Source organism: Trachypithecus francoisi, unplaced genomic scaffold (genome assembly GCF_009764315.1).
Source record: "Trachypithecus francoisi isolate TF-2019V2 unplaced genomic scaffold, Tfra_2.0 Lachesis_group7, whole genome shotgun sequence".
Classification (NCBI taxonomy): Eukaryota; Metazoa; Chordata; class Mammalia; order Primates; family Cercopithecidae; genus Trachypithecus; species Trachypithecus francoisi.
Window position 1 is genome coordinate 96,469,150 of NW_022681472.1, and position 13,041 is coordinate 96,482,190.

General features: G+C 52.0%; 1 protein-coding gene across 2 annotated transcripts in view; it reads right to left on the reverse strand.

The window, feature by feature from the left end:
- The window catches only part of SLC45A4 (solute carrier family 45 member 4), a 100,546-nt gene that overhangs the window by 82,206 nt on the left and 5,299 nt on the right, over window positions 1-13,041 (reverse strand). The window lies entirely within an intron of this gene.

Consider the following 13,041-nt stretch of genomic DNA (forward strand, 5'->3'; position numbering starts at 1 on the left):
GCACTAGGAGCCCACCAAGCGCCACCTCTGCCCTGGAGGCCCCAGACACTGGAGCGGGGTGCCCCTGGCCCTACAGCTTCAGATCCCAGATCTCAGTCCCCTACAAAGCATGCAGTCCCTCACTTCAGCAGGGAAAATGAGCTAGCAGAGAACTCTGATATCCAGACGTCGCCCTACAAAGAACTTTAAAGAAGTAAAAAGCAAAAAACATACTATGTTACGTTATACTAGACAGTACAACCATTACACATCCTATGTATAACTATACATGTCCATGTATCATAATACATACACATAGATATTATACATGATCTATATCTTCTACGGTAATCAAATACTGCACCGTGTATAAAGGAATCTATTTTTTAAGTGCGTGGTGCACATCTGGCTGTGAGCTCACCACACGTGCAGGTGTCTGACCCCAGGCTCCTCTCCAGGATTCCTCAGCACTCACAGACAGGCCCCGAGCACTGTAGCTCCAAGCCTGGCCCTCCCACTCAGGCTGGGCTCAGGGTGGAGAATTCCACCCGCCACTCCAACACTGCCAAGTCTTATCTCTGCCACATTTCTCAATGTGACATTGCACAATTCTTTTGGACAACCTTGACTTTCCGTGGTGCTCACTGCTAATTTTAACTACCTGATGTTTCCCCACAAAGTAAATATGAGGTGTCCATGCCATCACCATGGCAAGTGTTCCAGTCACTCTGCAGATTCGGCCAGTTTCGGTCACGACAATGACATGAAACACAACCACCCAGACGTGAGGACAGCCACCCTTGGGATTCATCTCCACTGGGGATGAAACCAGGCCGCCCTCCTCCAGGGCTGGCAAACACAGCTCCCATGAACGACCAGGCCAAGCACGCTGTCCTGGGGTCCAGAGACAGACCAGGCAGCCCACGCGGCGTGTGATCCTAATCTGGGGTCCTGAGACGGCGGGGATGTGGGGGGCCTGGGGAGGATCTTCTCTGGACACACACAAACACCCCCTAAATTGTTTTGTTTTGTTTGAGACAGGGTCTCGCTCTGTCACCCAGGCTGGAGTGCAGTGGCGCGATCTCAGCTCACTGCAACCTCTGCCTCCCGGGCTCGAGTGATTCTCCTGCCTCATCCTTCCAAGTACATGGGATTACAGGCGCCCATCGCCACGACTGGCTAATTTTTGTTATTTTTAGTAGGGATGGGGTTTCACCCATGTTGACCAGGCTGATCTCAAACTCCTGACCTCAGGTCATCCGCCCACCTTGGCCTCCCAAAGTGCTGGGGGTGATCCACCCGCCTCGGCCTCCCAAAGTGCTGGGATTACAGGCATGAGCCACTGCACTAGCAAAACATCCCCTAAATTGTATACAAAATTGCATCTATTTGCATTTTTGTGAGAACAAGTTTACAGCTTTTCCAGATCTTCAAAGGAATCATGACCCAGAAAAGATCCAGAACCAGCCCAGACTGGAGAAAGAGGGCTGGGGGACATACACATGTTCATCTAACTGGCGAAAGAAATTTGTTGTGATGTGGTTATTACATTATCTTCTCACAGTTTTTTTTATTTTAATGGGTCCTCCCTTTTGCAGTTTACTTCAGAATTTCGTTGAGCAAGTTAGGTTCATACCAAAAAAAAAAAAAAAAAAAAAAAACCACAGGCAAACAGAAACAAAGGAAAATACATTCTCTAAGTTTAGGAAAAGCTATAAGGAACAGCGCAGATTATTACAGAGCTGAGATTTTCTGAAGCTCATCAAACACATACTTGGTGATGCCAGAAAGCAACAGTCAAACGACATTTTCTAGAACTAATCCCAGAGGAATGGACAAAAGTATGAACAACTACAGGTAAAACTAGTGGCATCTGTCAAATAAAATAAATCAGGCGAGCAGTGGTGTCTGGAGTGGAGTCCCTGGATAAATGTCACTGGCGTGGCTCGCCAGGTAGTAGTGAGCTTGCTGTGAACCCTCCGTGTTAACTCATGCATTTTGAAAAGCAACCCAGGACAGACCCAGCCAAGGAAAGACTGAGCTAGAAAAAAACAGCAAAATACTGGTTTCACATTTCATAACCAAAGCATGAGCCGTCCTCCAGAGAAAACGTTCATCTCATCTGCATGTTAGGGTTAAAGAAGCGGCTGGGACACCACCACTTGACCCTCAGATTCCGGGGTCTGGCCCCCGCGCTGGCCCTCAGAGCTGCTGCTCCTGCGTGCCAGGTGCTGGGAGGCCATGCGCTAACTCAGCTATCACAGCACAGAGAAACCAGACCTCGTGCGCCCTACTCTCCACCCCTCACCGCCCTGGAGCTGCCTCGAAGCCATGCACAGCAGACAAACGGGTATCCATGCACAACCCGGGGCAGGTTCTCACAGGAGAAAAGCGGCTCACACTCAGGAGACCCGCACACATCCCCAACCAGGCCACGCAGCACCCTGAGCCTGCCAATCCAGCTCTGGGCTCAGGCCATGCCGCACCCTGGGCCTCCCAATCCGGTTCTGGGCTCAGGCCATGCAGCACACGGGGCCCGCCAATCCGGCTCTGGTCTCAGGTTCCTCAGCTATGCGGGCCAACACAGTCCCCTCCTTCTGCTTCCTTCCCAAGGCTCCAAGTTACCGTAAACTTATGGCCACAGCTCCCACCCAACAGGGAACCACACAAGGAGGCCGTGGAGCAAAGAGGCCCCCACATGCCTAGGGCGGGAGGCTGGCCAAGCACGCAGGCTCCTCAGGTCCCTCCTCAGAAGGCTTCGGCCCACTCCTACACCCCTGCTCTCTTGGGGGGTTCCAGTAACAGCTCCATGTGCCACTTGGGCCTGGAGTGGAAGCAACAGCATGAGGCTTCACCCCTCCTTGCTGGTGTCCCTCAGCCCTGCCCGACCCTCGGTCCAGTCCTTCCACTGCCTCCTCTCTGTCTTTGCAGGTGTCACCTGCCGCCGGGCAACACGAGGACCTGATTGACACAGCAACTTACATCACTCCACAACACACACAGGCCTACAGAGTCCTCATGGGTCACAGAAGGTGTCAGTGACAAAAACCACACCCTATCAACAATGATGAAGGGTGACTCTAAGAAATTCTTGATCAGCTTGTTAACAAATCAAGATTAGAACCATCAGCCTTGAAGCTGGTTCTAAACTCCAGGACAGATGAGTGCGCAGATGCCTGACTCTGGGACACTCGGGCAAGAGGCCTACGTACCCCCCAAGGCCCAGATTACAGGTCAGTCACCAGAAATGGGGATCGGAGGCCGGGCGCGGTGGCTCAAGCCTGTAATCCCAGCACTTTGGGAGGCCGAGACGGGCGGATCACGAGGTCAGGAGATCGAGACCATCCTGGCTAATACGGTGAAACCCTGTCTCTACTACAAAATACAAAAAACTAGCCGGGCGACGAGGCGGGCGCCTGTAGTCCCAGCTACTCGGGAGGCTGAGACAGGAGAATGGCGTGAACCCGGGAGGCGGAGCTTGCAGTGAGCTGTGAGCCGGCCACTGCACTCCAGCCCCGGCGGCAGAGCAAGACTCCGTCTCAAAAAAAAAAAAAAAAAAAAAAAAAAAAAAAAAAAATGGGGATCGGACACCCACATGCATGGTGACTAGAGGACAGCGCCCCCAGCCCCCACCTCCACCGAGGCTGGATGTGTGGGCCTACATAATGCATGCCAGCAATTCACTGTGACTGCAGACACCTGCTTCCTCAAGCCCACAAAGTGAAAAAATGCGGCCAGGCGCAGTGGCTCACACCTGTAATCCCACACTTTGGGAGGCTGAGGTAGGTGGATCATGACATCAGGAGTTCGAAACCAGCCTGGCCAACATGGTGAAACCCCGTCTCTACTAAAAGTACAAAAATCAGCTGGGTATGGTGGTGCAAACCTGTAATCCCAGCTACTTGGGAGGCTGAGGCACAAGAATCACTTGAACCTGGAGGGTGGAGTTTGCAGTGAGCCGAGATAGTGCCACTGCACTCCAGCCTGGGCAACAGAGCAAGACTCTGTCTCAAGGAAAAAAAAAAAAAGTAAATGTAAAAAAAAAAAAAAAAATCATCCATGGTAAAGACCTACAGAAGAAGAAGTGAGAAAGAGTGGTTTGAAAAAGGGTTGAGACATCTGGTTGGGGATTCAGGCCAGCTGGGAGCAAAAAGAAGACCCCTGGGCATGCCACGCTGCAGACCAGGAGGCCCTGAGTCCCTGGACCAGGGTCTCCGCATACTGTTAGCACAGCACTCCCCCAGGGCCAACAGAGGGACCCTGCCTGAGCTCCTGGGGACATGTGCCACCTGAGAAAACCCATGGCCACTGGTCAGGGTGGCTGGACAGAAGGGGGTCTCAGTCAACACCTGCTGTGGATGAGTGAGCTGCATCAGGAGGGACCAGTGTGTGCAGAGGGAATGTGCACCCGGGGCAGCCCCTGCCTGGAAGCAGAGCAGGAGGTCGCAGAGGCAGCCCTGACCCAAACACCTGCCTTACCAACCTGATTCCAAGGCAGCACTGCAGGCAGATGGCCAGTGGGGACAAGGCCGGCCTGAGGCTCCCTGGGACACACGGTCCCTGCTGGTCCAAGGCTGGGACTGTGGAGCCCCATGAGGCCTCCCCAGAGCAGTCCCCTCACAGCCAGCTCCCCGTGAGCAGTGGAACGGCACCAGCACTCCCATGGCAGGAACGGCAGTGAGCTCAACGTGGTAACCCACATCCCAGGGTGCTAAATGGGGGCCACCAGCTGGCATGGCAGAAGAAACACATGTGTGAAGACAGAGGGCAATACACAGGAGGGGCGCGGTGGTGCTGAGCCCCAGGCCCAGCTGGTGCAGGACCCCTGGATGGGAGGCACCCTGGGAGGCAATCAGCTCCTAAGTCACCACTTGCAGAGCCCCACCGGGGGGCCAATGCCAAACCCAGGCCTCACCTAACCCTCTGGGGGCTCCCAGGGCACTCCCAGGTGGCAGCCTCAGCTCGGAGGTGAGGAAAGTGAGTCAGGAACTGGCAGGTAATGGAGCATTCGCACCCAGCAGAGCGGGGGCAGCAGGTGCCCGGGAACAGTCCTCCCACTGAGCTTCAGGAGACAGCCGCAGGCAGGCCTGTCTTGGGTTGGCAGCAGGGTGTGGACATTCCAGAGGGGGAAGTGAGAACACACGCAAGACAGGAGGAAGCAGCACTGTGTGGTCTGAGAGGAGCTGCCACAGGCTGGAGGCACGTGAGCCAGGGAAGGCAGCCCCTGTGACAGGAAAGCAGGAGGGATGCTGGGACCATGCCTGCTTTATGGGCAGGGCCCTGGGGCTCACAGAACTTAGAGATCTGCCCCAGGCCCCTGAGGGAGGCACCAGGATCCAATCTCTGCAGGACCTCCTGGTCCTGGCAGGAAGAGCCTGGGGGCACCAGGTAGAATTCCCAGGGCCACCATCTTCCAAGTTAGGCTCAATACCTCCATGAAGATCTCTCTTTTTAAAATGGAGATATCGGCACATCACAGGGCTATTAACATTGAAAGTTTAAATGTTATCAGGAACTGCAGCACTCAGCAGGGGACAGGTATAAGGAAATCCCTTCTGCAATCACCTGAAGGCATCTAAGATACAAAGAATGTCTGGAGCACCCACTTCCACTCCGCAGCACCCAGGGGGACGCAGAAAACCGCCACTCTACCTCCCTGAACTGCCCCACGGCAGCACTGACTGAGGCCCCTCGACTGACCACTCAGAACCCAACATCAGTCTGAAAGGTCTCCAGAGGCCGGAAGCACCCCAGCAGGTTACCCTGGTTGAGTCAATGTGATGAGAGAAAACAACTTCTCAAGGCTAAAGGCCTCGAGAGCTCCAGCAGCCCAGCAGCCCCGTACCCTGCACAGCCCAGGATGGTGCAGAGTTCGTCTCGTGAGAGGCTCCCTGGCTGTGGTGCCGGAGCCCTTGCCCCTCTGGCACAAAGGGACAAGGCGTCCACAGCCTGGGGTCAGCCCAACAAGACCACCATCCAAGCCTGGCCCCTAGAAGACAGGCTTCCAGCCTGGGCAACATAGTGAGACCCTCTCTATATAAAAATACTTAAAATCAGCAGGGCACAGTGGCTGATGCCTGTAATCCCAACACTTTGGGAGGCTGAGGTGGGTGGATCACATGAGGCCAGGGGTTTGAGACCAGCCTGGCCAACACAGTGAAACCTGGTCTGTGCTAAAAATACAAAAATTAGCCAGACATGGTGGCGCATACCTGTAATCCCAGCTACTCAGGAGGCTGAGGCACGAGAATCGCTTCAATCCAGGAGGCAGAAGTTGCAGTGAGTTGAGATGGTACCACTGCACTCCAGCCTGGGCAACAGAGGGAGACCCTGTCTCAGAAAATAATAATAAATTAGCCAGGCATGGTGGCACACGCCTGTCGTCCCAGTTACTCAGGAGGCTGAGGCAGGAAGATGGCTTCAGCCCAGGAATTCAAGCTGTGGTGAGCTCTGATTGGGCTGTTGCACTCCAGCCTGGGCGACAGAGCAAGACTTCATTTCTTTAAAAAAAAAAAAAAAAAAACTTTAATTAAAATGAAAAAAGAAGGCCAGGCGTGGTGGCTCGTGCCAGTAATCCCAACACTTTGGGAGGCCAGGTTGGGTGGATAACCTGAGGTCAGGAATTCAAGACCAGCCTGGCCAACACGGTGAAACCCCATCCCCATCAAAAATACAAAAATTAGCCGGGTGTGGTGGTGCAGACCTGTGGTCCCAGCTACTAAAGAGGCTGAGGCGGGAGAACTGCTTGTACCCCCCCCAAGGCAGAGGTTGCAGTGAGCCAAGATCATGCCACTGTACTCCAGCCTGGGTGACAGAGCGAGACTCTGTTGCGCAAAGAAAAGAAAAAAGTGGAGGGAAAGACCCTCATGCCCTTTATCACATGAAGACAGAGCAAGAAGGCCTGACATCTGAACCAGGAAACGGGTCCTCAGGAGACACCCATCTGCCTGTGCCTTGTTCTTGGCCTTCCAGCTTCCAGAACATGAGAAAGAAATGTTTGTTGTTGCAAAGCCACCTGGGCTATGCTATGTGTTTGAAGCAGCCTGACTACCCTAAGTTACTGAGTCCCCCCCCAGGTTTGCCACACTGTACTAGAAACACCAGTGAGGGCCTTTGGAGGAGGGTCAGAAACTGCTCCCTCTGGATTCTTCTCTACATCATCCACATGGTTCTTCAGAAAGCACAGGCAGCTCCCTGGCCACCTTCCCCTCTGAGTTATTAAAGCCAAATGCAACAGGGCTCCACCAAGAGGAGGCACCCGGTGGGCGCCGGGCACTCTCCCTGCCTGGTAATGCGGCAAGTGGATGCTGGCGGGGGAGGCAGGCCTGGGGTCCACGCCTAAGGCCTGCTAAGCCGAGGCAGAACCGTGTGGGCAAAAATAAATCCCCAGATGGACAAGGCTCTGAGGGGATCAGGAGAAAATCCACATGGAAATGTTTAAAACCTATTTCCCAGAACCCTATCATCAGCAGGCAGAAACCACAGCCTGCATTTACAGAACTTCCAGGCTCTCCCACAGACCCAGAAAACTTAATCAAAAACCTATCTGAACTTTACAACCACAAACTGGAACCAGCCACAGGGCCCTTATCAGCACAGTCTCACTGCTGTGAAGATGGCATGAACTGTCAGGAACCAACCCGGGACTGATAGCCCGGCCAGTGGCCTTGCCACACACAGCCTGCACCTGCAGACTTTCCATTTGCAGAGATCTAGGAAATGGTAAAATGCTTTCTTCTTTTTGCATAGATTTTTGAATTAGCAAAACTGCCACTGGCTAGCTAGTTCACTTGTTGAAAAACACTGTTCCAATTTTATTTTAAATTTGATTAGCTTTAAACATTACCTCATTTCATTTCAGGAAAAGTTACCAAGATTTTTCTCACACACAGCCATGGTATTAAAGAGAAAGACAAGACACCCAAAATCGCAAAAAAAAAAAAAAAAAAAAACACAAAAAAACAAAAACAAAAAAAACCCCGTATCTTCTCAATGTGACTGTTCACCCAGCTCCTCACTCCAGCTGTGGAAGGTGGACCACAGTGCTGCTCGGAAGGCCCACCTGCCGTGGGCACAGCCCCTGTGGCAAACCCGACTGGCCTACCATCCCCCGTGTCCTCATGTCCACATTCCCCAGGCTCTTTCTGCAAAGCTCTTCTCTTCATCCCACAGTCCGTGTCCTTGAAAACTCAGTTCAAAGACTAGCGAGAGTCAACAGAATTGCTAACGGGTGATGAACTGAGGATGACATGATAACACTATTTTCACTACTTTTAGGCATGTCTTGAAACATCCATAGTAGGAAGATTTTAAGAACAACATTCTGTTTCTTTCAACGACCACCTGCTCAGACATTTTCCACACCCAGCCATGGTGTGGGTGTTAGATGCCCTCCTTGGGGTTCCCAGGCCTGCCCCATCACCCTGCCCAGATGGCTGCTTCTCAGGCACCTGCCTCGCGCCTGGCACAGAGCAGCCACCTAGGGACCATGTCCAGAATGGAACGTACCACCCACAACAGGCCCAGTCCCTTGCTAGCTCACAGTCTGAGCCTAGTGACAGTGCCCAACAAGAGGGCAAAATTGGGCACCAAAGGCTCACCCAGCAAGCCAATTGGACAGCCTGAAAGAAACAACCAGGAAACAAACGGGAGCGGCAGCACCTCCTCCCCGACCTCCGCAGGAGCCAGGGAGCCAACCCAGAGGGCAGTGCCAGCTGGGCACAGCTGCCCATACCTGTGGCAGCCAGGGGTCCTTCCTTCCAACCTCTTGGCCAGGGAAGAGGGGTGTGGGAACCAGCATGTCGCGTGGGCCAACGGCAGGGCTGGCCACAGAGCCCCCTCCAGCAGCACCCACCCGGCGTGGGGAATGACCGAAAAGCTGCCTCAAAGTCGAATCCATGGCATGGAAGGCACTGCCGCATTTCTCCAGGCACAAGACAAAAGGCACTTTTCAGTAGGGGGTGGGGGAGCTGAGGAGCAGTGCGACCCTGTGGCCCACAACTGCACTAGGCCAGCCGTACCCCGTGGCTCCTCTCCCTCATCAGCGCCCTTACCAGGCGCTGCTCCAGAGGTCCCAGCTGGGCGCCCAGCACGGATGCAGATGCCGCACTGTCTGGCAGCGTGAGTGCTGCTGTGACCCCTTCTTGGGTGCCTACTGAGTGCTGGAGACAGAAACCCCTCACACGTCCCAGTTACCACACGGAAGCAGAAGCTCCGAGCACTGGGTGGCTTCTGGAAGGTCACAAAGCCAAGGAGGGCCCAGCCCGGACTGTAAACTCTCCCTGTACCCCCCCACAATGAGGACGCCAGGCTTCACGTTTCCACTGAAGGAGAAAGCGGACGGGGAGCCCCATGTCTTTAAGAATTAAAAACGCTCTCAACGCCTCAGTAGTTCAGTAGTGGGCTAGACATGTTTTCAACAGCCCTGATAGTGCCTTCAGCTTACCTAGGGAGAGAGCTGTCACACTAGGGACACCAGCTCCAGGCTGCAAGTCCGTAACAAGACACCTGAGCTGTGGGCTTCGTTCTCGCCACCAAATCAGAGCTGCCTTTCGAATGGGCACTGTTGACGACGGTGGAGCAGCCGTGGCCGCAGCCCCGGGATCTGGCTCCATCCAGCAGAGGGAGGTGGTGCGCAGGCCCTGATGGGGGAGGACGTCCACACTCCAAGCTTTTAATGCCGTTTTACGTAAGCAACACGAAAAAAACCACTAGCAGTTATTCTAGTATTCCTGGCTGGGAGCAGATTTGCATACTGAAGTAAAGCCCCAGGTTCGGGCAGGAATTTCTAGAAACAACTGGACTCCGTTGTACCTGGTCTTCTTCAGCAGCCAAAATGTCTCCCAAAGTCTTTTAAGAGCCTGAAACCTTGGTTTCAGTATCAATACCCAAAATACCACAAAAATATAAGGATTTGTTGCTTTGGAGAAGGGACCAAGGGAGGCTAATCCGGTTCTATGGGGTGATCAGGGGCTGGCCTGTCTTCCTGGTCCTGTTCTTCGGTGTTTAAACCACAGGATTCCTAGAACGTGACCTTGGGACTGCTCCTCTCCTCACCCATCCCTGGAACGAAGGCACTGGCCCCACGATATGAGGAAGTCATCGCCTCCCCAAATATCTGCACAGTCGAATTGGAAGTGACGTATTCTTAAGTGGACTCCTAATGGCCAGCCCTGAGGACAGAAGACAGGTTAAAACTTCAGGCGGACCCACGTTACCGATTCCAGAGTTGGGCGAGTAGCCTGCTTTCCTCCAACAAAGCTGGGAGACACCAGAGACCCCAGCTCCATCAAATCTCCTCTTATGTCATAAAACCATCACACAACGCAAAGTTCTACTGCGCTCAGTTCTCAGCATGCTGTTTCTGAGTGGGAAGGGAAGTGATTGTTTTTTGGTTACTAAACTGATTTTCATACCTAATTTCATTAGGTCTAAAGGCTAAAAATAGTAAATCTTTCTACTTTTTCAGCATCTCCAGATCTGGGCAAATTCTCAGGGATGCCAAGTATCAATGCCCCGCACCCGCCTCATCTGGTTCTCAGGGAGAGAGGCCCACCTTCCCAATCCACGCCATGGCCCTGATCCTAGCGGCGACCTGATGGCCTGAGACCAGCTGCCCCGCTGCAGAACAGGCACAGCGATGCCCCTGCAGGAAGAAGGGCAGAGCAGGGTGACCAGATTCCTGCCAGGCAAAAAAAAACCTCTAGCAAATCTAAAGTCTGGCCATGTTAGTCTTCTCTGCTTCTAACACATCTTTCTGTCGCATTAAAATTTAACCCAAGGCACAATTCCACAGGCTTACTATTTTAGCCCAACCAAATAAAAATGCTGCAACATACTTACTCATGAAATGGTTCATCTTCTGCCCTTTAACATAGCACATTTAGAAAACATGTAATTAAATAGTAAAGCTTAATACAGAGCAGCACGGCTACCGTGATTTGACGAAGTGGCACGGGCCTTACCTGTGGACTAAGCGCAGTAGCACCACAAGTACCCTGTGCAAACACAGGAGCATCCTGAGAGGGCCTCCGGTGTGGGGAACTCAAGAGAGCCGCAAGGTCCCCATAAACGCCTTCCTAAAACTGGACTGCCTGAGAAGCTGCCGTGGAGAGAGTCCCAGTGCCCAGGGAGCCCTCACCTCCACCCTAGCTGCCCCGCCTAGACAAGAGGAAAGGCACTCTTCCCAGGGAATGTTCCAGCAACAGAGGTGTACCTGGTACCAAAACAGTTCAATTATCCCTTTAATTAAGGTACCTTAAATGGGCCCCGCCCCCCAGCTCGAGACCTCCTTCCAACGTATTTTTATTTTGTGCATTTAGTAATTGTTTATCAAGATCAATGATATTTATGCTTCTGTGATCAATTCTGTACTGATAATTACAATGACAAAAAACATTCTTCTGCATTATGTTAACATAGACTAATGATCACAGAAATGTTTTAAATTGCAATATATATATACTTTTGTCACAGAGCAGTATGGAGAAGAGTCCATAGTTGGGTGTGGTGGCTCACACCTGCAGTCCCAGCACTCTGGGAGCCTGAGGCAGGAGGGAGGGTCACTTGAGGCCAGGAGTTCATGACCAGCCTGGGCAACATGGTGAAACTCCATCTCTGCCAAAAGCACAAAGAAAAAATTAGCTGGGCATAATCCCAGCTACCTGGAGGGCGGTGGTGGGAGGATCACTTGAGCCCGGAAGGTCGAGGTTGCAGTGAGCCATGATCGCACCACAGGACTCCAGCCTGGGGGGCAGAGTAAGACCCTGCCCAAAAAAAAAAAAAAAAAATCATCCTGGGCAACACAGTGAGACCCCATCTCTGCAAAAAATAAAAATAAAAACTAGCTGGGCACAATGGCATCCACCTGTGGTCCCAGCTACTCAGGAGGCTGAAGAGACAGAATTGCATGGACCTAGGTGGTCAAGGCTGTAGTGAGCCCTGATCCCACCACTGCACTCCAACCTGGGTGACAGAGGGAAACACTGTCTCAAAAAAGGAAAAAAAGAATGAGGGATAAAAGGACTTTCAAACGGAGCAAACATACAAGTTCACAAAGAAAAAACATGACATGTCAAGACTGTTAAGAACGGTTTGTTCATTTTGTTAAAGGGTGACTGATGACAGGCATCATTAGGATATTTAACATTGGATACTTTTTAAAAAGCAATCCTAGGGTTACTTTTAAATGCCAACATTATGCTAGAAATTGCATCTTTTGCAGTTGTTTAAAATTAGGACCAAAAAATTTAAATGTCAACTTAAAAATGTGTCTATTTTTTTTCAATTTTTAAGATGGAGACGGAGTCTGGCTCTTTCACGCAGGCTGGAGCGAAGTAACGCAATCTCGGCTCACCACCACCACCACCACCATCACCAACACCAACACCACCCACCCACCTCCCCTCGCCGCCCCCCTGCCCAGTTCAAGCCATTCTTGTGCTTTAGCCCCCTAAGTAGCTGGGATTACAGATGTGCACCACCACACCTGGCTAATTATTGTATTATTAGTAGAGATGGTTTTGCCATGTTGGCCAGGCTGGTCTCGAACTCCTGACGTCAGGTGATCCACGTGCCTTGGCCTCCCAAAGAGCTAGGATTACAGGTATGAGCCACCGTGCCAGGCCTCAAAGTTATTTTACGGAACACGTGAGCAAAAATATTTGCAGGCCTCTGCTTGACAGCAATGTAAGTCTAAAAAACATTCCTAACTCACCCATCACTGACAGCAGAAGAGCTGCCTCTGCGACACGCAGGCAGTCCCCCTCCCCTACGTCTAACAAGCTCTTAATACGCGATTTCATCTCCAGCGTGGAGATGTCAAATCACCCCCCCTTGAAAAACTTAAAAAATATTCCCTTCCCATATACCAAACCAAAAACCATGTTCTTGAATAAATGTATTTCCCTAAAATGATGACTAAATTGTTGGTGATAAGGAACTTACTCGTTGTTTTCTGGACTTAAAATGTCTTTTTTTTCTATTTTTATTTTTTTGAGACAGGGTCTCACTCTGTTGCTCCGGCTGGAGTGCAGTGTGGGTGTGATCTCCCCTCACTGCAGC